This window comes from Haliotis asinina, chromosome 15 (assembly GCF_037392515.1).
Source record: "Haliotis asinina isolate JCU_RB_2024 chromosome 15, JCU_Hal_asi_v2, whole genome shotgun sequence".
NCBI lineage: Eukaryota > Metazoa > Mollusca > Gastropoda > Lepetellida > Haliotidae > Haliotis > Haliotis asinina.
Window position 1 is genome coordinate 49,394,242 of NC_090294.1, and position 25,454 is coordinate 49,419,695.

Sequence of the window (25,454 nt, forward strand, 5' to 3'; positions counted from 1 at the left end):
ACAAGTAAAACATTGACGATGCTTTCAATTGTCTTATAGGGAATGATTGGTACTGTTCATTCTGTGGAATAGGACTGAGGCGAGTGGCAGTTCATGATTTATGGCTACAGAGGGGTGGTTATGATTTCAGTGGAGGGGAGTGGGGGCACCCATTTTGTTTTGGGTAGGTAGGCGGGTCATTAATTTTGTACACATGTTCTGGAGAGGGATTCATTGATTTTATTCATGACAAGCAAGAGGGGGTGCGTCACTTACTTTGTGCATTAATTTTAGGTGGAGATGGAGGGGCATCCACAATGTACCTGCAACTCCATAAAAATCATCACCATTCCTCTCCCGGCCGTGAGTGAGTGAGTTTAGTTTTACACTGCACTCAGCAATATTCCAGCTATATGGCGACGGTCTGTAAATAAGTGAGTCTGGACCAGACAATCCAGTGATTAACAGCATGAGCATCGATCTGCGCAATTGGGAACCGATGACGTGTCAACCAAGTCAGCGAGCATGACCTCCCGATCCTGTTAGTCACCTCTTACTACAAGCAGAGTCGCCTTTTATAGCAAGCATGGGTTGCTGAAGGCCTATTCTACCCTCAGACCTTCACGGGTCCCCCCAGCCATGCATTCCCCCAGCATATGGTTTGAGGTACTGAAACAGGATAACACACATGAATTGTTTTTCAAGTTATTACTGTATTTGGCTGCTTGACTGTTGAGAGTTTCCAGGACTTTATTCCTTCCCCACAAAAGAAGTACATGTGATACGTTTTCATTTGACTACTAGTATGCCCTTCTACCACCTCAGAGTCATTTCACATGTACTTGTATTCAAAATTATCAAAGATTAACAGAAATACCATTTCTGACATATCCATTAGTTACTGAATATATCAAGATAGCTTATTTAACAAAAGATGCTGTATCAGTAAACAATATGTTTTGGGTTTTTTTGCTAAAGCTATTTTGACTGCAGAATTAACTAAGTACTGAGATGTTTAACCCTTGAAATATGGCAAGAACTTGTTTTCATGTATTTCTCTTGCCTTTATTTCTTCAAATATTTTTTCTCTTTGTTAATGATAAACAGACTTTACGTGTGGAATTATTTGCTTCAGCAGTTAAACCTTGTCATTGTTGACAATACAGACACAACCCCCAATAATACTGGAATCTGCACTTTTCTGAGAGTGTAATCTTGTTGACCAGTATCGAGGATTCATTGCATCAACCATGGGACCCATGCTTATTTCTTCTCGTCAGAGGATTACTCAAAGTTCGAAAAACATTACCTGTTGTCCAACTAACATCTTTGTAGATGTAACAGTGGCTGCGTGGGTTTGATTGCTGACTTTGTGAACTGGTGATTAGATGTCAGAATCTACAAGTCCCAGACAGAACTGAGTCACCAACAGTACAACAATCTGTACTTTCTTGAAAATCTGTGTTCCCAAATAAAATATGTTACATCCTTTGTTGGTCAAAAGAAGAGAGTGAATGGTTTCATGGTCAGGCTTGGAGATTTGATGGTCATCATACCAAACATAATCTTTACCACTAGTTCAAAAATTAAAACCTTTCTCTTCTTCATGTTCATTGTTTCATAACCAAGTAATGCAGATATGGCAAGTTTGAAGGCAGGAGGTTTTGACTCAGTAGTAGGCGATGGTTTCCCAATTTCTAGCTCAGGAATGCGATGGTTTCCCAAGTTTTGATTCCAAGGTAGGTAACAGTTTCCCAGCTCCCTACTCTCAGCCCAATGGGAGGTAGGGGTTTCATATGAGAGGAAGGTGCTGATTTCACAATGTTCAAGACAAATGTAGGTAACAACTGTCACGTTTCAACTCAATACTTCCCAAGACCATATTGAAATACCTCACATCACAGCAACCTGCTAATCTGCAGCCCAAGTATTTCACAGTTAACATTGTCTCCTCTCATCAAGCAGTAAGCTACTGCCGTAACTCCGTCTTCAGGAGGTGCACATAACAAATCCGCATCTGTTCGTCTAGAACTAATAAAGCATTGAAGCATCCTCTTTGATTAACCGGCTTTATCATGAACACAGAATCAGCAGAACACTCAGGAAATTCAGCTTGAGAAACTTGTCCTACACACTGAAATAGAATTTAATTGCTTCTACAGAGTGACAGTTACTGTGGAGCACTCCTCCATTCAAGGTTATAAACATTCGTTAGACATGAAGGCAGCTTCTCCTCTAGTCCTGCTTGCCTACTGCTGTCATTCCTCAAAATACGGTCAACTTAAAAGCATGTTTTATGAGAAAATGGACGCTTAGTTTGATGTGTAATTATTGCTGCAAAATTACCTTCTTCTCTTTGAGTGATCTACTGCATCACAGAACAGATGAATCTTTGCAAACTTGTCAGATTGTCGTAAAGAGTGTTTACCTGGTAGCCATTAAGAGTACACTAGTCCACTTCTGACATGGATATTCTGTTTTAGGCACATAAAATAGACTCTCATTATGCATCAAGAGGTTACCTGTGTATGTTTCTGTGATCACCGTGGTGAATTGGCTTAAAGAATGGTGTAAGTTTTATGTGTTTTATTGGCAGTTTAGCAATTGCTGAGTAACCGAGGTAAGGTAGTTTATTTATACATTTTGAGTTTATTCTTTATGATTATATGATGATGTGTTTTATGACATGTTATTACCTTGTTGCCATGCAAGAGTGCAGGAGATCACCACTGACTGACACAACACGATAGTACGTATGGAAACGGATATCATGAGCCATCATGTTATTTTGTTAATCCCTACTGGATGTATATATAAGTCTGTTCAATGCTGTAGTACTTCTCTCTTGCTTCACTATGGTATAAGAATGTATACTGAAATGTACACCTCATAATATAGTAAAGGAACTGTCATCCAAAAAGTAGTTTGTCTTTATGCTGTGAATTTTGTCTGGTCACTTTCAGCTGAAGTGATATTTGAGGTTCTTTTTGGAAGAAGTTAACAATGATCTGTCACTGACAGTCTGAGATAGCAGTAAACCATAGACAAGGGGATAATTAAGAGAAATTTCCCCAGGGTCTAGCTATTCCGTTCCAATCAGCTCATGTCACTCATAAACACAAAAGGCAAGACCTAAATCCGGAGGTTCATACATTCAAGGGATTCTTTTTTTTGGGCAATTATATGTGAGAAAATGTCAGATCTATTCCTCATAACTGCTAAATCAGGTTTTTCGTCACAAGAGCCAGTCAGCCACCTTAGGCAGATTCTGAGGATGGACCAGCATCCGACATCACTTGCCCCAGTTGCTTTGCTGCTGCAGGCAGTGACCCTCTGATCCTGGATAAACCTGTAGAAGCACCAACAGGAAGAGATGGGAGAGGAGGGGGAATGATTTCAAAGTCCAGAAATAATAAATCTCGTTACTGGGCAGATTGATCCGATTTGGCTGAAGGATAAATCCAAGAAAGGATGGCTCTGGCGGCGTAAATCTCCCAATGTTTGGCTTCATGGCATCGTACACTGTGGAAACTCACAAACAGGCATAAGTGTCAAATGTCAGTTAGCTCGTAAACAACAAACATGATATTCAGATTTGGTACGGAAGACTCTCTGTCTATGCAACCCTGTGAAAGCCACAACTGCTTTTACAGTGGTAGTGAGAACACTTAGGTATTGTTTATGTATTCAGTTTATTTTAATTTACAAAGTATTTCATCCTAAATTGCTGCTGTTAGCAGACATCGTAGATTTTATTTTATTGGTTTGTTTATATACATTTGTAGAGCAGATATGCAGATCACCTGCTCAAAGGCACTATGTTATTTCCCTCGATCATTTGATGTCATTTTCCAATGGTACATTGTATTATCAATCTCAGCTCCCTGGGGACCATACAAACTCTTACAGCCATTAGGGGCACCAAGTTACATGTGGCTTTTCCAATCCTTGCAAGGTACCCATTCACAGCTGGGTGGACTGGGACACATTGTCACAGCGTTGTGTCATGTACTGTAATACTGAGTGTTGTGACCCAAAAAAATTGAAATAATTGTGTATATATGAACATATTGAATTATCTGTCTGCAACTAGAAAAACAGTTTAATCACTTTGAATAACATAAAATGGTCTCTTTTTAAGAAATTCAGAAACAGAAATTCTGCCAAATTGTTCACTGCGAAAGAGGTTTAGAATAAGTGTCAGACTGATGAATTGTCTGCCGTCTTGAATGACCTCACTCGTCTGTCTGGCTTGAAACTGGCAGTCTGTGTGGTGAAGTATCTGTCAAGAAAGGATTGTCCATGCTTCCATCCCTGGGCCTAGATTTTTGAAGCTCTCTTAGCGCTAAGATAGTCGGAAGTTGATGTTAATGTATGGCACTTACGACTATCTTAGCGCTAAGAGAGCTTCGAAAATCTAGGCCCTGGACTTACCGTACCAAGACATACAAACCTGCTTCACATTGCTACCCTGTATACCTTCATTCACCATCTTATCCCAGGTACAAGATACGTTGTTCACTGGTTGCAAGAGAGCCATGGGTTGATGTGCCTTTTATGTTTGTTTATGTTCCCTCACCCAAAATGACGAGGGTATTTATCTTACTGAACACCTCAATGTTAATTTTGAATTGTTTGAAGCATGGATATTGGGTCGTACGCTTCAGCCAACCTGTGTGAATCAAACAATTCAAATCTTGCATCTTGCTGTTCTTCCTGCAGCATTCGTCTTAGTAAAGTCGCCGCAGTGTAATTCCCCTTCTAAATATTCACAGGGACTACATCTGATCATTTTGTCAAAATACATTTATTGGAATGCAAGGGAAATCTTTTTGTAGCCATCACTAGATTTTGGAGACAACACAAGAAAAACAGATTTAGAGTTATCCCCCTTTCATCTATTTGCATTCAGAAAATATCAATAATTTCCATGCCTCGTGCCTGATTCTGTGTTATTCGAGATAATGAAATACTACCCTGAAGTACTGAATGAGTTGTCATTGACAGTGGGGTACACTAAAATGTTACCCTCGCTTGCAAGAGGGTTCACTGAAATGTTACCCTCGCTTGTAAGAGGGTTCACTAAAATGTTACCCTCGCTTGCAAGAGGGTTCACTGAAATGTTACCCTCGCTTGTAAGAGGGGTACACTGAAATGTTACCCTTGCTTGTAAGAGGGGTACACTGAAATGTTACCCTCGCTTGTAAGAGGGTTCACTAAAATGTTACCCTCGCTTGCAAGAGGGTTCACTGAAATGTTACCCTCGCTTGCAAGAGGGTTCACTAAAATGTTACCCTCGCTTGCAAGAGGGTTCACTGAAATGTTACCCTCGCTTGTAAGAGGGGTACACTGAAATGTTACCCTTGCTTGTAAGAGGGGTACACTGAAATGTTACCCTTGCTTGTAAGAGGGGTACACTGAAATGTTACCCTTGCTTGTAAGAGGGGTACACTGAAATGTTACCCTCGCTTGTAAGAGGGGTACACTGAAATGTTACCCTTGCTTGTAAGAGGGGTACACTGAAATGTTACCCTCGCTTGTAAGAGGGGTACACTGAAAATAATGGAAGAACCCCTAGCCAATCAGAAAACAACATTTATGTGTGAGGTAAGATATGGATTGATGCTAATTTTGTTGATCACCAGCATTGTCTAGTCTACACTTGATTATTTGTAGACTCCTGGAATATTGCACAGTGCAGCATTAAATGACAGTCCAACTTACCAACCTTCATGCACGTTGCAGTGTAAATGTTATAACCGTGTATGATATGTTCGACCCTATTTCTGAGCATCTCTGGCTTACACACTGTCAGCTAGTGCTGCATTTCATGTGACTGTCTGTGCCAGATATATGCTCTTAGCAGCAAAATCGAGGCTGATGTATTTGAGATGTTGCCAGTTGGTTCATATGAATATTGAGCTTACTTACCATACATTTATCAAGTAAGTGTCTGTATTCATACAGCAGCTTCTAGATATCACTTAGAGATATTGATTAGAATGGGTGTATCAGACGGATTGCTGTGCAATATTCTCGAGTTATTGACACAGACTAGTTATTAGCAGTATTTGATCTGCTTCGCCTTTAGAAATGACAGATTGTTGTAGGACAAATTGTGATTAATATATTTGTTTTCAGTCACCTGTTGTTTTACACTGACATTTTCTACACTTGAAGTTTAAAATAATTAAATGTGTACCTCTTTCATTTGCTGTCTCATATGAAATAGAATTCAGATTAGAAGATGGCTCTATTTCTCTAGAGGACAAAGCAAGTGGAAAGTGAGTATGATCTCCATCTGGATTGCAAGAGAAGGTGTTAAGGTTCCCAGAGATACAACATTGACTGGAGAGTTCTGTGTCAGTCTCTAATGTCCAAGCCAGTTAGCAAAATAGTTTCCTTATTTTGCAAGAATTAGCCCGAAATTTGAGTGTTGAACTTGAAACTAAGCAAAAAGAGTCCAAAAGTAGATGAAAACAAGACATTGCCAGCATGGCACAGGTTATAACATTAAAATGCTAGGCCAAACTCTTACTTGATATAAATGTGTATCATAACTTAACAAGTTGTAGAGAGAAATATTTACGACATGACCCCATGAAAAATCACTAGCCAGTCAGGCAAGTGTCTGTGGCGATGTCCTGGCCCTTCTGGATGGTCTGAGGAGGGTGTCCATGTTAAATTGTGGTGTGGCATTGCAGTTGGCACTAAGGATCTGTATTGGCAAATAAATTGCACCCATATTGCACTACAAATTGCGATATATAGGGAGCTTATGTGTTTGACAGTAAGTGCCACTATTGGTACATGTCAATCCTGTTTTCTACATTTCAAGTCCCTAAATTTATATGTTATGGCTCTGATAGCAGTAATCTAATTAAGTGGCATAGACAGGGATGCAAGTTTCTTTTCTTACAATGTGTAGTATCACAGTAGTATGTTTTTTTTTTTTGAATAACGAATAAAACCACCTGTTTTGAATTTAAGTCTGTACAGATTGTGATTTAAACCTTGACGTAATCATAATACCATGCAGTCCAAACTGGGACTAAGGCATGTATCTCAATACAGAATGGGTGATGTTAAATTGTGTGCATGTGTTACATAGATTTGTAGTCACGTCAGTACAAGGCATATCCAAACACCCAATCTGTTACATAAACACCCTGTAACTTGGACTTGTCATTTCTCCACAGAATATGCTATTACTGACATTTAACAATAGTGAGTGAGTTTAGTGTTACACCACTCTCAGCAATATTCCAGCTATATGGCGGCAGTCTGTAAATACTCAAGTCTGGAGCAGACAATCCAGTGATCAATATCAATAAGTCTGCACAACAGGTATAAGAGGACATTTGTGAACCAAATCAGAGAACCACACCACCTAAACCAATTAAATGCCTCTAATGAAAGCTTTGGTTGCTGAAGAGCAGTTCAAACCCAGATCACCATAGTTTAGTATTATGGTGGTTGTGGTAACAATTGGTGGCCCAGCTGTCTGATATATCATATAACAGGTCACTATTCTGATTTGTTGCAAGCCAGAAACCAATAATCATGGCTTCGAAATTTTGGTCACTTATTATGTTTGTGGTGCGTAAGCGCCATAACCATCCTAGTGGGTCTCATAAGCAGTAATCATTTGAGGCTTGCATCATTTAGACTGGGATATCACTGGAATACAGCTTAAAGTGATGTTGCTACAAACTCACTGTGGATATGAGTGAGTGAGTAAGGTTTTACGCCGTTTTTAGCAATATTACAGCAATATCACATCAGGGAACACCAGAAATGTGCTTCACACATTGTACCCATGTGTGGAAATGAAGATGGTTCCTCCGTGTGACACCTTAACCACAAGGCTGCCCCATCACACTGTGTATTTGAAATGTTCCTTCATTGTTATTTGTCTGAAGTGTCAAACCAGAATAGTTTGAATTTGAGTACACAGTAGTCATAGTTTCAAATCTAATTAGTCTGTCTGATATGATCCTCCCCCCAACATCATCCTCAAGGAAGAGAGCAGACAGACATTTAAGTACAGAGGTCAGATTGTACTCTGAATATATACACATACACTTGCCATTTGCAGTGTGACATTTATAAATATGTTACTTAATAGTGTAGTGTTGTTTGACAGAGTGTGGTAAATACGTTTAGCTTTGTCTGAAACCACTAGTGGTGATTTGGTTGTAAATGAGAGATTTTGTTTTTCTAAATTTGAGCATTGACAGTGCCAAGCCATTAGGAATGAGACACAATGATGATATCAACATATTAAAGTTAATGCTTTGCACAGGAAAGTCATCAGTCATTGTCCTTGTTTTTCAGTTAATATCCAAACATATTATTTGGTTCAGACATCAGCATATATCTCTGATTGTTTTTTGTAATATATATCTTGAAGCACATGATGATGGTGATCAGATGATCAGATATCCACAGTCGTCATCATCATAGATAATGTGTATTTATCTTGTTTTAAATTGTACCTTTCCAGCTGGTCAGTTGCAGTCTTATGTAGACTCATACATGTCAGCTAGTCTGGGATCAGATGGTCCATAGTCAGTCATTGTGTTGTGTGTTCATGTTTTGACAACATGGATCAGATCTTCCATAGTCATCCATTGTGTTGTCTGTTTATGTTCTGACAACTGGGATCAGATGATCCAAAGTTAGTCATAGTGTTGTCAGTTTATATTCTGACAACAGGGATCAGATCTTCCACAATCAGTCATAGTGTTGTCAGTTTATGTTCTGACAACAGGATCACACCTCCCACAATCAGTCATTGTGTTGGCTGTTTATGTTGACAACTGGGATCAGATGGTCCAGTCAGTCATAGTGTTGTATGTTTATGTTCTGACAACAGGGATCAGATCTCCCATAATCAGTCATTGTGTGGGTGGTTTATGTTCTGACAACAGGGATCACACCTTCCTCAATCAGTCATTGTGTTGTCTGCTTGTATTCAGAGAACTTGGCAACATTGCATGGTCATATGCGTTACAAAACAATGTATATATGTTCTTAGGTGTTTCACAAACTGTTTTTGAAAATATGATGTTACCTTTATTTTTTCCAGGTTTCCTCACATGTTGTGTGATGCAAAACTTGTGAAGAAACCTAGGAAAAAAGTAAAGGAAAACTTGGGTTTTCATGTCATCCCTTATTTCCTGTTTTTCTCATCATATTATTATCGAATTACCCAACCCCTATGCCCCTTGGAACCTCATTGTTTTGAACAATGGACATGTGTATATATTATTCCCTTATGCTTACAAACATACTCACATCTTTTGGCATTCTTTTTTAATGATTGGGGTTACAGGTACTGCAGGACATGCTATCCATTTTTGCAAACACCTGGTGTCAGAACTGATTTTCTTTCAAAATGATTGTCACAGCTGTTTTGTCCTTTACACCAAACAGATATTTGTTCCCGGGGATTGTGAAGACTGGATATTCTTTTACATTGACATTTTATGTTTATCCCCCAAAGCATGGAATTCAAATTTTGGGAAGGAACATGCTTTAGGGATATTCTGATAGAAATTGTTCCATTTTAAAAATCATTTGCATGCATTTTAAAGAAGAAGCCCTATCTTCATCATTATGTATGGAATCTTGTTTTTTGAAAGTCTGAAAGATAATCCCACACAAATAGAGTAAAGCCATTAAGCCATCTTCTGCGAGTTCACAGTGTGGAAGCAATCCTGTAAAGGGGATGTCTCTCCTGTAAATATTCCTCACACAAATGACTCTGGGGCGTAATATCCTCACTTCCTCTCACTACTCTGCTGTAGCTATGTGCTGGACGATGCCAACGATCTTGGCGCCATCCATGCATATTATTTGATTTATTTTATTTAATATCACATCACCCATAAAGCTAATCGCCATTACTCTATTATGGCGGCAAATGTTGCTTGGCAGCCTGGAAATGCAGGAATGGTCGTGAAGCCAACCAATAGACTTGGTGCTAAATATCACCTCAACAATACAAGGTTAAATAATTTGATGCATTCCCTTTACAGAAATGGGTCTGCCCGGTTTTGAAACGGCCCCCGATCTTCATCAGGAAAATCAATAGAAGGTTGGGTCTCTGATTATTCCAACGGCAACCAATATCAGCACTCGGCATTTGCGGGACGTATACACGGAGAGTTCCTCAGTTGGCAACCATTTTACAAGGAGGTACTAGTAATTTGTTTTGCCTAAACTTGATACATGTTTTCAGTGGAAAGTTAGCTGTTACTTTGGGGCTTTTTCCTTGGGAAAGATTTTGATAAGGTGAGTCCTTAGACTCCAGTGCCAATATCTTTATAAGTTATATGTATTTGGAAGACACCATTTGAATCTGCAAGAAGTTAATCGACTACATTATAGTTTAGGACACTATAACCAAATGCTTGTATCATTTCAATGACTGCCTTTTGCCAATACTTTTCATTTTCATATCTCTATCATTAACACAACAATATTTATCATGGAATGTATTTTATCTCAATAATGGCATTCATATGAACACAACTCAAGGTCAAATATTTCCCCGTGAATCCGTTGCTAGATTTATGCAGCTACTTCCAGAATATGTCTTTGCCATTCTTTTGCAATGGAACTGGATGCCTGTGAGTGGCTAGAAACATATTTAAGAAGCAAATAAGTTTAATGCCGATTCTTTCCCTGTTGGACAATGATGTAATGGGGTTGCAGCTATATGTTGATTAGGGAAGCCTTTAAGTGATCTCCGTCACTCAACTAAGAGGTCATTTTGAATTAACATATTTCTCCTGTTGAATTATGCTTTATTCAATGCCTGGATGCATTTCCAGTTGGGATTCCCCTGTACAAACACAAACTCACACTGTCATGGCGTATTTCATACAGGTCTCCATGGCTTAACCTTTCAAGTTCATTATTAATAAAATGAATGTACCCATATGCATTCCATTTTGTATTTGAAAATCAATTCATCAGAGCTGAGAGGAGGCTGCTGAGGCAGGCCAGAAAGTTAATAGATTTTCTGTCGTAGGAATAAATGGAAAGAGAAATTTAGACATAATTCTTAATATTCTCAGCAAATGAAATTCCAATGATTGATGCTTATACAATATGATAAGTTTCTCATAGATTTTTTCTCTATTACATCAACTATTATGGCAAATCTGGATGTCGTCTTGGACTCATCCTTGATGTGTCTTCATGGTGTACTTTTGTTGAATCTGTTGTAGAATATATTCATTGACATAATAAATAACTATAAATTGACTTAAATAATTCATGACATTTGCCATTCTGGTTTTTTTTCATAGCAGAATTTGCATATGATGTATGACCTTCCATTCTCTGGTCGTGTCAGCATCAAGTGTTGATGTGTAGTCTTTGAACTTGATTTGATCAGTTGACCTTGAAACTGGAAGACATTTAAATTTACATGTGCAAATTGAAATGCTATTCCTCCTCATGTTTTTATATTCATGAATTCTATCTTGATCTGGTTGTACATTTAGATTGGTTTGGAAGAAATGCCATACATTAGATGTTGTTTTTACTGATTTGGAAATATTCTGAAAAAAGGCCAGGTCAATTCAATATCTAGTTTTACTATTTTTCTTAGTTAACACAAAATAGAATTGATTTGAGATCTATTTCTTTTCGATAAATACAATATAGCAATATCGGTCAGCCTTCAGACAAAATACATTTCTAGGTGAAATTGCAAGCCTTTAGGCCAAGAAACAATTCCATGTGTTGAAAGAGGGTTTATTTACAGACATTTGGTGGACTTTTCCAGACTTTGTCATCTGTGACTAATGCTGTTCAGTGAATTCCCTCTTTATCTTCAACCATATATTCGTGTGTTTCTTCAATTATCCATTTGTATTTTGCATTTTGTTGTCGTGTTTGTGATGTATGTATTTGACACATCCATTTATAATCATGTACCTGCTAGTTTTACAGCTGGATGGGGATCAAGGGACACATCCTTACAATACAGTGTTAACGGTATATGTTTTTAGAAAGCATTTTGTCACTTTACATTATGTTACAGATTTCAGGTGGTGAATCACAATTTGCATTCTCTTATCCTAATATCAGCTTTAAATTAGTTTGATAGAGTATGGCGGATGGGAATGATTGTTGAAGGATAAATTTGTCTGCCTTCATGTTTCTATTATTAGTCCTATTTCCTGTTGCTTTGTCTGTTACCTTGACTATGAAAACCTCTATTCACTAATGATTGGATCTCTTCCTAGCTTTTGTGATGTCCTTATTTGGACTAGTATTGATCAAGATCATAGACTGACAATCATTAAATATATATCAATCGATTACAGTGAATGAAACTCCTAAAAAATGCCAGGAAACCCACACAGCGGACAGCTAAAAATGTTGCCAGCCCTGTTAACATGTAACAAGCCCTGCATTAAAATAGGAAATTGAGATGTGGTGTTTTAAGAAAGTAATTAATTGATTGCTTGTAGTGAGGTAAACTTAAACATGGACAAATACAAATTTAATAAAACCATAAGTTGGTGGCCACTATTGATTGATTTATTGTTACTGCCATCTGAATCAGAACAGCAGGAACGAAAAACATTCTCTAGACCAGTAACATTTAGTGTTAGATGTAATGGGTAGGTTGATCTGAGGAAGTTACAGTTTGATTGAACTATACAGACATCATATAGCTGTCACAATTGTAAATTACTTTCAGAAGATTCCCCGTAGTAGATGACATGGTCAAGCACATTTCCTTGGAAAATGTGTTGGTGCACAGGGCCAGCTATGAAATAAAGCTGTACGCCTGCCATGTAGCTAGCAAGCAGAAGGCTGCCTGGCAGATGCTACTTCATTCACTGTCAATTATTAGTAGGTAGGTATTGGTGAAGTAATTTTGAACCCCAAATGCCTGATACTATATGTTACATAACTGGCGAGTGGTAACATGTTCATAGATGGATTGCTAACAAAACAGTGTCCTGAACACAATCTACAGGTAGACCATGAATACAGCCCCAACTATGAGTATGACGAAAGTATATTTAACCTTAATCTATGACAAAAGATCATGTACAAAACTATATGTAGCACAATTTTTGTATCCATAATCCTTAATAACTTTTACTGTAAATAGTATTTTTGATTATCTATTTAAAATTATTGATAATGAGAAATATCATGACCATGTGGGTAGGGATGAGGACTAGATAACCTGATAGCCCTTATCCTTGTCCATCTGTTCCTAAGTGATGATTGTAGGAGAATTAGTAAGGAGGATGATCAGGAAAGTTGCTGTTGAACCTTAACAATCTTAGGTTTCAGAACATAAATCCTGAATTGAATCAGAAAAAAACAGTGATGAAAAAAAGAGCCTAGCCTTTTCTATGTATGGCAGACCAGTGATTGACATCATGAGCATTGATCCACACAATTAATGTGATGATGTTAACTAAGTCAGTGAGCCTGACAACCCAGTCCAATTAGTCACCTCTTATAGCAAACACATTTTGTGGACGTTTTCTTGTCTGGAATCCCACAGACTGAGCAAACATCACAGACCATTGTTCATTGTCTCTCCAAGTTCGCTGCACATGGTGGAATTAATGGCATATAAAACATTACTTAGCTCCCAATAAACACTGTAATTTAGCTCAAAACCTATTGTGTTAGTCACAAAGTGTTATGTCTGGCTATAGTTTGTTCACAGTTGTCGATCTGTCTGATATAACAGTCGACAGCCCAACATTGGTCAACAACACTTTTTTCTGGATAACCCTGTCAAATACTCATTCATTTATAGTGAAAACTCATCTCAAGATAAAGATACTGATGTTATGGTGTGATGGTCTATGAAAGCATAACATTATTAATTTCTGATCTTTTTGATTTTCAACCTCTGTTAGGTGACCTGATCTGTGTCAAGTAAATATGTCTTGCTCTGTTTTGTTTCCAATTTTTGAAAACTACAGTCATTCTCAAAAATTACAAAAAAGTTACAATGGATTCTTGCTGGCATGGATAGCACCAAGTTATACAAAAACCTCCAATGAATTAAATTTAGATGTATTGAAGCATATGACTATTAATGTTTTAGTTAGTGTGACTTTTTTTATCTAAAGTATATGTTTTACCTCCTGGGTTTTTTTTTTCACATTTTTCTGTTACCAGCGGAAACTGTTAAACAAAGGTTTATCTTGATTTGTAAAATTATCATGTTTAAGTGTGATCATTGCTTGCAATTCTCCAGTTGAAGCATGTTGCAATAATGGATGTCGACATTTTCCAAAGCCCCATTCCAACCCTTGCCACATCCATCTCGACACTGAGATGGTGAGAAATCCAACGGGAATTTGGGTTTGAATACAGACTCAGTTACTGTAGAATCATTAACAAGGTGAAGGTTGTGTGGTAGGCAGTGACTGGACATTGGTACCAACCAGTTAAAACAATCTTCATGGCAGCAAGATGAAAAGGTTATTGTAAATACCATGGTTATCCAAGACATTGGTTTGTGGGTAAAGAACGACTTTGCTTGAAGGATATGATTGCTGATGTAGTGAGTCAGTATCATGTTATAAATTTTACTGCAACGTTCCTGCAGTATCAAGGCAGAGGACTCAAGAAGTGGGCTTCAGACATAATTAAATGTGGAAACTCGAACCTGGCCTTTGTGGGACATGTGAACACCTTTATCACTGAATTTGAGCTATACCTTAAGAGAGCTATAAGCAAAGTATCTTCGGGTTGGCACTTGACATTTCCTTAGAGACTACGCAAGAATTTATGACTAATCTGCATATTCAGATTAATTTAATTAAACATGTAATATATCAAGTAACATGTGGATTTGCCCTGCACCTTCGGAAGTATGCTTTTGTGGTCTTTCAAAACCATAGCAAGCAATTAAAGTTAATATGAAATCAATTAGATATGCTTGTACAGTTCAGTTTATGATCATTTACAATAACAACAACTGAAAAAGAACAAAGTTATTTTATGACACACTTCAAATGATAATTTCTGACATTTCAAAGCATGACTTCAATGGCTTCCCTGTCATGAGTGTTGCCTTGTTGGCTGAATAACGACGAATCAATAATGAATGCTTTGTGGTATACAGGTTGAAATATTTTAAAATATATAACAAGCTGCAATATTGAGTTACAAGGTTGTGAAGATGTCCAGGAAACAAAGAGGTTTTTATGTTGCTTGTGAAAAATATACCTCAGGTATGTACACGTGTATATTTTGAAAAATAACGTCCGAGACACCTGTGTCCTGTCAGTAAGCATCCTTATGGAGTGTTCTGTCGTGAATATTGTTTAACATCAGCCATTATGTATTGTATTATGGCTTCAGTCACCAATGTAAAGTAATAGAGCCAAAAAAGAATTGATAAACCTTATCGTGAAACGTAAGGCAGAATATACTGAATGAAGATTTTATTCCCCTTTTATGACATTGTGTATATTGCTTACAGCAAAAAGAATGAGATCAATACTTACTGTATTATTGAAACAATGACATCACTGCGTTGTGACCATATTTCATGATTTCTTAACTCTGTATTGTGTCAAAAGCGTTGACACTGTAGTATGCCATTAGTGCGAACACTGCATTATGTCATTAGTGTCAACACCATATTGTTATTTGTGTCAACACTGTATCATGTCATTAGTGTTGATACTGTATTGTAATTTGTGTCAACACTGTCATGTCATGTTGATACTCTATTGCCATTTAGTGTTGACACTGCATTATGTCATTAGTGTTGACACTGTGTTATGTCATTAGTGTTGACACTGTGTTATGTCATTAGTGTTGACACTGTGTTATGTCATTAGTGTTGACACTGTGTTATGTCATTAGTGTTGACACTGCATTATGTCATTAGTGTTGACACTGTGTTATGTCATTAGTGTTGACACTGTATCATTGATACTGGATTATGTTATCATTGAAATGTGTTGTACTTTAATGTAACAATGCATATTTTTATCTATACAAAATACACATGCAAGTATAAAACACTGGTGATGTTTCTCAAATCAATAACCCTTTTATCCACAAAATAATAGGAAACCTTTCAATGTGAAAGGTCTAGTGGGGTAAGCCTAGTGGTTAAAGCATTCGCTTGTTACAGTGAAGACCTGGGTTCAATTCCCCTCATGGGTACAATGTATCAAGCCCATTTTTGCTTCCCCCTGTCCTGATATTGCTGGAATATTGCTAAAAGCAGCATAAAACTCACTCACTCACTCACTCACTCACTCACTTAAAGAATGTAAATTGTAAAGAAGGAGAATTTTTTTCTTTATATGTCTCTATAGTGAACTGTGAATTTGGCTGAGCAGTTAAAAAGTTACTTTGTGCAAAGCATACTTGAAGCACTTCCTACCCAGGTCAAAGGACTAGTGTACCTTCAGTTTTCATTCTCAGCTCCTTTGGGAATATATAACACAAGTTGTCTGTGAGCTGATAGAAGATTAACTGTCAACATTATTGTCTCATCCTGTCGGGTATCCATTCATTGAGTAAAGAGACAAGTTTCACACAAAAGACCTTGGCTTAAAGAGACACCAAAAATCTCAAGCAACATTAGACACTTTCAAGAGTCATGCTGCCAAACATGGTCAGCTGTTCAACAACTGTCCACTAACAAAGCTGCAGAAATTCCCCTGTGACCAGTGACCTCTGTTGTGTAACCTGTGATTTGTAACCTGTTGGCTGTGTACAACCTTGCACCACTTTGTGTATTTTTAAGGCACTGAGCAGTAGTTTTATGTTGGGACAGGTTTCTGAATATACAGGATCCATACTAGCAAGGTTTCTCTGTACCTAAACGCATGACTTTCAAGATTCAGGAATTTTGACCTCTTACATTTCACCATACACAGATGCCAACCTCTACAATTCTATCATAGTTTGGTACAAATTTTACTCACAAACTGTGACAATACAATTGTACTGGAAATTCTACAAAATTTGAAGAAAATTCATTAGAATTTGGATGTATAAACGAAAACATATATTTCCGTTAATTAAATATATTTTTTAACTTCACTTACCTTCCTTTCATCAAATTTGGAACTGGAACTCAGTGCAAGTAAAATAACCATAATTTTGACAAAATTTTCTAGCAGAAATCTGAAACTGATTTCAACACCTTTGTAATTTTAAGTATATAGTTGACTACTAATTTTGAGGTCAAACTTGATCCTCGAAACCATTTTCAACACTTAGGCATTGGCACCTCTGCATACACCATATTGACATTATTTGGAAAACTGTCATTTAAAAAAGATTCAGTTTTCCACATGGTTAATGAGTGAAACCCTGTCTTGCTGTCAACCATTGTAAATCATAGGGTCCTGGGCCCACACAAGGTAGCCAACTCTGTTTTGTAAATAATAGCATCACAGAGTCAACCTGTGCTGTGGCTGGAAGACCTGCACCAACCTTCTTAATGATTCAACAGTCTCTGAAGGGCTTACTGGAGAAAGACAAGGTTTTATTGAGCCAAGAGGTGGAGCACTTGAGAGCTGTCACCTCAGAAACAGGCAGGTGCATTATTCATCCTGCAGGTATGCTATGCATGGCACCTTTTCAAATCAGGCCTCTATCTCATGAATAAAATAAAAACCAATGGAAGGATTTCTGTAGCCTAAGTTCTTCAGTGACGAGTGATAGTTTACTAAAAAAACTTTGAAATTGATTAACCAGCTTTGATGTGATGAAACATTCGACCCCATGATATCCTGTTCAAATAAGATGTGTGAGCCTCGCTCCTGAAGAAGAGTTTGAAACAAATTGAATTGAGAGTGTCTGAGGGGATTGCACTTCCATGAAGTCCAAAATATGATGTTTTAAAAGAAGAAACCGATTTTCTAAGTGATTAAACACAGATCTGTGTACCAGTGCTATTCAATATGTCTGTCAGTGCTATAATACATCCAGCACATTCCATGTTCATGTAGACTCTCAAGAAGTAGATACTACTACCTTTACTCTGCATTTGTGGATGTCACATTGTACTCTGATTATTGGTTGATTGGGTGTCATACCCTGATTGGGTTGATCATATATCATTATTATGTTGGTTGTTGGTTGATTGTGAGTCATTGTCCTCTGGTTGTAGGTTGATTGTGTGTCATTGTATTCTGTTTGTTGTTTGTGTATCATTGTATTTTGTTTGTTGGCGGATTTGTGTCATTGTACGCTGATTGTGAGTTGATTGTGTGTTATTGTACTCTGATTGTGGGTTGACCATGTGTCATTTTACTCTGTTGGTTGATTGTGTATCATTGTGTGTTGATTATTGGCTGATTGTGTCATTGTACACTGATTGTGAGTTGCTTATGTGTCTTATTACTCTAATTGTGAGTTGTTTATGCATCATTGTGCACTTATTTTGTGTCATTGTACCCTGAATGAAAGATGGTTGTGTAGCATTGGATTTTGATTTTGGGCTGGTTGTGTCATTGTTCCTGACTGAACATACTTGAGGAAGATGCAGAATGAGGCTTAGAACTTATCAATCAATCCTTGGATGGTGTTCTATGAAATACTGCACCCTTGTTGCAGACTTGATTATGCCCAAACAACCATTGCAGTATCACTGAAATTTTGAAAGAGAATAAACGTTTGTAATTCTGTACTAATGACTTTTACTGGACACCTATCTCCCATGTTTAATGAAAGTTGCTGTTAAATGGGGGATAAACTGAATAGGCAAAAAATTACTCTGTTTACAAATGTATGGTTTAATATGATAAATCCTCAAACTAAACATCAAAGGAATTCATAGAAATAAGTTCCATGATGGATTAGGAGAACCTCATCAGTAACATCATTTTGAGTCACATTTCAACAGAGCCACATTCCAACAGACCCACAATATTTCTCTTTGCGTTGAACAAAAGTTTAATTTGCTCGCAGTAGCTTTTAATTAAAATTGCTGTTTTCAATTAGTGAGATGGATGAGATTGCCTGACAATTCTAGAAACCTCAGTAAAGGACAGAATGCACATCCTTTCCAAAAATGGGTTGCTGTCTGGTGAAACACATTCTTGTCTGAAATTTGTGTTTGGGTGAGGGGAAAGAGGAGATCAGTTTTACCTAAAACATATAGAAAACAAAACATAAAATATCACTCTTTGATATATGGGTGTTTGATGCAGGAAGCTACCAGCCCCTTAGGGGGATGTCTGTCTATAACTGTTGATTGCGTGAACCAGAATCAGTTTGGTGCTGTGCTGACGAATTGGTTAGGGGAATTTATCATAACAATCAAAGATTATTCTAAAAGACAGACAACAGAAAAAATGTTATTAGTACCCAGAATGACTCACCTGTAGCAATCAATGGGGTAAACTGATTACCTGACAATATACAGCTAACAGCAGCTTCTACCATAATCACGCCCTGTGCTGATCAATGTCGGCTATAGGAAGCAGGTATGTGTCCCTTGATGTAAGTAGTACTGTATATAGCCTGTTTTTCAAGACCAGCGGACTGGAATTCAGTTGCCTAGAGTAGATGGTCAGTTTTGAAGTAACTGTGTACTGTTAGATGTATACAGTGTGAATGAGTTTTAAACTCCATGTATTCTAACTATCCCAGCCTTGCATCCTCAGCCCCATAGCAACGGAAAAAGCTTAGAGTTATTGAACAATACTCAGAAACAAGGGTTGATACAGCTTTTTGAGAAGTGGGAGATGCGCCCTAATGATAAAGGAGGGTGCACACTTCACGTGAGTTTCAGTTGTCATTAAATAAACTTTTAGGACAAGAACGGGAACCTATGCAAAGAGATCTTTCAGGATTCATCTTAGATATAGTTATCAATGTGTAAAATGTTTACACCGGAACAATCAGTCTCAACTGTCTGCCCAAACCACTCGTAGAGAATCAGTGATATGCAAGAACTCAACTCAGTGTTTAAAGACTGGATTCTGACAGGTCATGTAACCATTGATATATTTATTTTGGGTAGTAGTGTATCCACAAAAGACCAACCTGACTTAATTGTTGATTTAATTAGAGCTGGAGTATTATGCTATATTCTCGATACACCCCAACAGAATCTCTCCATGGTTTCATTTTGTTCATTTGCTTGTGAAAGTAGCATCACCCTGAGGTTAAGTTGATAATGGTCAAATACAGTAAACTCCCTTATCTCTGACCCCAAAGGACCATCAAGACAGGTTCGAGATATCATGTGATTCGAGATTGAAATACATTCTATATATGCACATTGTGTACATCCCCTACATGTACATTGAACTTGTATATGACAACGTAGAAAACAAAAAAACCTCTAGTTTCATTCTTTTATTCCATTCACAGTAATCATCATACACAAGATGCATAATTAAAAGCATAAATTATGTGTAAATAAAGACTATTCTAAAAAATTGTTACATGTACCTGTAACAAAGGACATTTCAATGTAAATCACTTCAGCAGCCATATTGGTCACAATATGAGAGTCATACTAAAATTCACATACAGGTAAATGTCACAGATGGATTTCTGTTTCATGGAATTGCCTGATAACTCTGTTTAGAGGATATAATCTGTCACTTTTATAGCCCCAGAGGGGATTGTCGACAAACTGGCAGTTTACCGAAACCACATGTTTAGTGGTCCGTCTTTTTTATGTACCCACGCGGGATGGATGAAGTTGGTTAACTGCTCACGTATCCTGGCCTCAAAAATGGTTGTCAAAACAAAGTGGCAGTGACACGGTGAACTCGTTAATTTAACTTATCCTCACATTGTTTAGCCATGTAAGTGCAATTGTTTATACAACTAATTGTTTGCTGACAGTGCATTGAATATGTCTGCAAAGTGTTTGTTATGGTGAATACAGTTCAAGACTGAGATACTAAATTTATATCATTTGGTGATCTTGGGACTAATTTTTAGGTTCAAGATGTTGTGTGTATGTATGTCTCGAACTTTTAGATATAAATGCAAAAATAATGATAAATATATAAGAAGAGGTCGGGACCGGAGATTAGTTACGAGATATGTAGAAGATTGGAGATTCAGGAGTTCAAGATCCATGGAGTTTACTGTATTAACAACCAGATGAAATCTCATCCAAGGGACTTTACTATGAACAGTTGTGTGAACTCCCCAGGCCTATTGACCGTTGTAGTGTGTAGACTGTTGGTGCTTCTTGTATATTGTCAGCATGAAGATTATGTGACAATGGGGACTTTATTATCCACAGATGTCCAACTACCTGGACAGCTGACAATTGTAACTATATCGATGGTGTTCCCATTAAAGCCACAATCAGGGAGACATTTAAACAGCAATGTATCAACCTGCATGATCATTGTTATGAGTTGAAAAGTGTACAGTAGCCTGTTGGTTTGAGGATTTGCTTTCATGGGTTTGTTTTCCTACCTGACAATACCATTTACACTCTCAGCATCCCGGGAATACTGTGAAGTCAGCATGAAACCAATCGGCAAAAACTCAACTCAATTACTTATTCTAATTTGTGGAACTATTCATACAGGAGCTGTGTCACCCATGGTGAATGTATTCTCAAATGATCTTCATCAGTTCTGCCCACTTGTTTCCACCTCTTGTTGATGTTTCATGACCACATGCAGTTGAAGTGATGAGGGGACTTTCATGTTAACAACTGTGTGAACTACCCACTCTTACTGACCATTCTAATTACTATTAAACCAAAACCCAACTCACTTACTCACTGTAGTCATGGTGCAGGAGCTGTGGTTTAATAAATCCTCAACTGACAGGATCTTCATCAATTCCGCCCCCATGTTTCCACCTCAACTTGATGGTTCTGTCCCAAGGCAAATGATAAATATACTACCTGAACTCACTCTTATAGGAATGCATCAACTTCACCATCATTGGCACCATTTCAAGAACTCTCTGGAACCTTCCTGCATCTGGTATCCCTTGAATATTGATCACTGGGTCTAGATCGCCTTACATTATGCCATTATTCTGCAGTCTGTCTGTTTTAATGAGTATAGTGCCAAATGGTTTGCATGTGACTGTTCTTCAGATGTAAGTCTGAAGACTGTATAGGATTAAGAACATCTATTATTTCTGAATTTCTTTCTTTCACCGTCTGTGGAGAGGCTTTTATAATGTCCCTATTAGTAGTGCAATCCCTCATGTCAGATGAAGGGTAGAGTCATCATGTCTTGTTTCACCATTCTCTGGAAACTATTACTTGATTTTATTCATCGCATACAAAAGGACATGTTTTATTGTCGTTATACAGAATTTATCATTACGTGCTTGAGATTTTTTCCTGCATAAGTATGTGGGTGCAGTCCATGTTTTGGAGCTTTTAGCACTTTTCTGGCAATATTGAAGAAAAGGAGATGAAAAAGGAGTACTGGTACATATTGAACCCTTCATGGAATCAAACTCAGGTTGTCACCCTAACATGGAAACACTACAACTACTGAGGTACCTTATCACCTCACATTCTAGGAACCTTGGATTATAGAACTGTTCTGAATAATTCTAAAACTGATGAACTTTTACCAATGCATATAGCAGTATGATCGAACTGGATCCTGTTTTTAGCTTATACTTAAAGATGTATGGTTCTTCCAGATGATAAAGATGTTTTTCATCTTCAAATCAAAAGAAAACCTTTAGTTTTGTATTGTGCTAGGCAGAATAATGGTAAATTAACATATTATGTTTTTCACAATTTCATCATAGAACCTTAATCATTAGGTAAGAAAAACTCGTTTAGCTGAGGATATATTCAATTACAGGCGAGACTATAGCCAGCTCGATATTTATCCAGACACAATCGATAGCGACGAGGATGGCCACCACCCAGAGCATCCCTAATTTCACAGACCTAAATATATATTTTTAACTTACCTTACCATAGGTCTTATGCATATTACCTCAAGCTTCGCTAGTAGAGATCAGACAGACGTTGATTCGCCATTCCCTGAATGGCTACCTCGTATAATCTACGGATGTAGTCACGGAAGTGACGTGATCTCCCTACTCGCGGGAAAGCGAGCCATCCCAAAATTCACTTTTACTTCTAGCGTTCGTCTGATCAGACGTGTTTGTTTCGCTCGGAGTTTTCTATTGTGTTGAATAAAGTTGTCGTTCAACAGGTAGGTATGTCTTGTTTCCCTAGGTGTGTGGTTAGTTAAATTGAATTTAACTTCACTTACCTTGCTACCTCGTGTTGTAAATGTTTCTTTTTTTTCTCACTTCGATGTGGGTTTTCCTGCGTCGTTTGTGAGGTGTCATGGCGGCCTTGGAGGTTCTTTATTCCGTCAGGAATACTTCCTCCATCTGTTCTGCTATTTGGTATGGTATTTCCTCCCGATTTTTGCCGTTTTTCATGTGTTTTTTGTCCCACGTGGCATGTTTCACAGGTAGCCATGTTGGTTGCTAGCCGTCGCTGTCGCGAGCTTACAGGCGTACCCACTTTAGGTTGGGGGTGCGCTTTTGCTGCATTTTTTATGTAGGGGTGTTTTTCGTTTCTACCTCTAGCGTGATTGTTTTATTTCACGCTTCGGGTATGTTTTTATCTGTTGCAGTTAACTGTGTATGACTCGGCAGTTTTGTACTGTCTGCAAGGGGCAGAAGTCAGCCAAGGATCCCCACCCCTGGTGTCCGGATTGTGCATCGCAGACCTGTTCCCTTGACAGCCGCTGTCAGCATTGTACTAGTCTTTCAGTGGCGGATTTCAAGACCTTTTTAGCTGTCCGTAGAAAGAGGTTTACTCAGCGGAAGAGGAGAATGTCTTCCCCAGCTTCTTCTTTAGGTTCTTTACAGGACGACCCGGAGCTGCCTACCTTTACAGCACCAACGCCGACGTCTGGTTTGGAGCGCTCATCTACGACGCCGGTTCGATCGTCTCCGGAGCCACTTCGCTCGGACGCCTTTGTTGACTTATCCCGTCCGGACGCCTTAGCGCACCCAGAAGTTCAGAGGCTATTACGGTCTCTCCTGACGCCCAGCACTTCTACTAGAGAGCCAGCGCCGACCTCAGCTACTGTGCCAGCGCCCATGTCAGCGCCTGCCTTGATTCCCGAACTAATTTCAACGTCAACGCCTACGCCTATGCCAGCACCGACACCTACGTCAGCGCCTATGCCCACGTCAGCGTCTACAGCCTTGATGGGGACACCTTCACTGGTTCCAATACCAGCACCTATACCTACGCCAGCGCTTGTTCAGACGCCGGCTCCTGTGCCTCCGCCAGCGCCTTACCGGATCCCCAGGATTTCTCACACGCTATCTAGAGAAGAGGTGCTACAACGTCAGCTAGACGAGGAGCGCGCTCGGCGCTTAGAAGCTGAGCGCTCGAGACGCAGATCATGGTCCAGATCTCCGAGGAATCGGCGCTCCCGTTCTCCTCACCGTAGTCGGCGCCGGCGCCGGCGCTCGCGCTCATGCTCACGCTGTCCTAGACGACGGCGCTTCCGTTCGCGATCCAGATCTCCTCGGCGCTCTTCCAGAACCCGGCGTTCACGTTCACCAGAGGCCTCGCGAGTTTCACTGAAGGATTCTTCTACTCGGACGCCTTCTACCTCTTCCACCCAGCGGCGGGAATCGACTTCAGTCTCTTGGGAAGATTTGGAGGAGCAACACTTCTGCCCTGACTATGAAGAAGAGGCAGGTGTAGGCGAGGATGATGGCACCTATCTACCACTATCGGCAGTGTTTGAGTGGATTGCTGACAGGCTACCTGACTGTCCTTCTCCGTCAGTCGATCCTAATAATCCGGCGTCCATCCGTTTGTCCTCGGAACTACTCATTCCACCTCATCCTATGGTGGCGGATGCAGTGTCTCTCCTGGACGAGGATTTTGCCAAGCTGTCTCTGAATACTACGATCAAGGCGTCTAAGTCAAGGAAGTCTGATTACAAGATCCACAGCCTAGACTTCACAGATAATGGTGCAGCCCAGGACGACTCACTCAAGCGCTTGTCAAGTTCTTCACTCTCAGCTTATAAAGTGCAGGACTCCAAATTAGCAGCTATTGACACGGAACTCAAGCGTATGCTTAAACCCATTTCGGCGTTAGCCTCAGCTACTTCAGCGGCTGCAGCAGACCTATCAGAAGACAACGCCTCCAGGGTGGATCATCTCACGACGATCTTCCAGTGGCAGGGCAAAGTTCTTCATGACTTACTCGGTCACTTACGTGCAGCGTTGGCTATGACAACTTCGGTTCGCCGCTCCGGCTTCCTGGATACATGTAATTGGCAGGAGGAATTTAAGCGCCAATTACTTCGGGCTCCCTTCACTTCCAAGTTTCTGTTCGCCGACAAGATTCCAGATATTTACAAGTCGCACGCGGAATTAACGAACACTGAAGTCGCGCTGTCTACCTTTGAGGCGCTTGGTTCTGCCTTTCGTGGCAGAGCCAGAGGAAGTGGAAAGAAGCGCTATATTCCCAGGAGGGAATCCATCCG

General features: G+C 39.0%; 1 protein-coding gene across 3 annotated transcripts in view; it reads left to right on the forward strand.

Annotated features, from left to right (window-relative positions):
• LOC137265478 (complexin-like) overlaps window positions 1-25,454 on the forward strand; it is a 197,437-nt gene that overhangs the window by 42,551 nt on the left and 129,432 nt on the right. For 2 of the 3 annotated variants that reach the window (XM_067800885.1, XM_067800883.1), the window contains exon 3: window positions 10,023-10,182. The gene's annotated coding sequence lies outside the window, so the exon portion shown is untranslated. Of the gene's footprint in view, window positions 1-10,022; window positions 10,279-25,454 lie in introns of those variants that run through there. The other variant, XM_067800886.1, reaches the window with a different exon arrangement.